This window comes from Dermacentor albipictus, chromosome 7 (assembly GCF_038994185.2).
Source record: "Dermacentor albipictus isolate Rhodes 1998 colony chromosome 7, USDA_Dalb.pri_finalv2, whole genome shotgun sequence".
In the NCBI taxonomy this organism is placed as follows: domain Eukaryota; kingdom Metazoa; phylum Arthropoda; class Arachnida; order Ixodida; family Ixodidae; genus Dermacentor; species Dermacentor albipictus.
This window is the reverse complement of record NC_091827.1, coordinates 70,710,190-70,711,482: the sequence shown is the minus strand read 5'-3', so window position 1 is coordinate 70,711,482 and position 1,293 is coordinate 70,710,190.

Sequence of the window (1,293 nt, the reverse complement as noted above, 5' to 3'; positions counted from 1 at the left end):
CACCTTGACTAAATCTGTTGTAAATTTCTGGTGCTCACCTTATCTCCGTATCAAGCCTGCAAATTTCACCACTTTTCCAATTGCATTATGTGACATTACTGGTGTGCCAACATCTTAATTCCTGATGAATGTGAGAATCGGCCAGCTATGTCCTGATATCACAGACCATGTGCACCATAAGAACGTTCATATAAAGGGAGCGGTGAAAATTCACCATTGCGATCAGATGAGGGAGGATGGTATGTGGCTGCCAATCAAATGCCATGCCTTGAGAGTGATGTGATAAAGTAAATCTGTGGACTGATTCCAAAGAGAGCATGTCTGCATGGCAACTTTGGTTTCTCAATGAAGTTTCTCAATGAAAACTGTATCGCTTTAAAATATGAAAGCACTAAAATATAGTTAAACCTCGATGTAACAAACACAGATATAATGAGGTAAGTGTAAAATATGGTTGATCACGTGTTGCTTCAGTAGTGGTATGCTATTACGAAAGCGAAAATATGAGATACAACACAGCAACAGTTATAGGAAAGCAAATGTTTGCACTTGCCTTAAGATATATATTCTGGTTGCAAAAATGTAAAACACAGGTGCTGACTGCTTTTTCAGATGCCTTGTTTTTCGCACTTCTACTATTCCTGTGTGGCATCGCCATGTGTGCCCCAAGCGGCAATGTACAGGGTCCTGAATATTTGTCTGCGTGTGTTCAAAAAGATTTTGCACTCACCGCTGCACTGTTCTTGCTCAAATTTTGCGGAACGATTGCATTTTGTTGTCTGCTTAGTTTACTATAACACTTTGCACGATTGGTCGCCTGTTTTTTAAGACAAAAATGAGAAACTGTTTTCACCTATTGGAAAAATGGCGCCTGAAAAGCCGGCGCTGGCACAGGCTTGTGTCGCTGCCTGCCGGCAGCAACAAGAAGGAGCTGCTTCGCAGACGAAACGGCATCTTGAAATCGGCTGTTTATGCGACAGCAGCTCTTTACTGCTGCTGCCGGCAGGCGTGGGCCGATCCCGAATATACTGCAATACCGGGCCGACCCGCGGCGGAGTTGCAGTTCGCCATTAGGGGTCCCACATACACATACATTCACACATTCACATACACATTCACAGAGTGGAAGGGCACTGAGTTTTTTAAGTTTCTCAAAATTAAGCCGTTATTTGCTGGTTTATTCGATTGAAGTAAAACAAATAGAGGCTTTCAGCTGTTCGTACCACACGAAAAGGCATATTCCGTTTAGGGTGCTGCACGTCGACTCTTCAGCATTTTGCAGGTGCTTGTTGC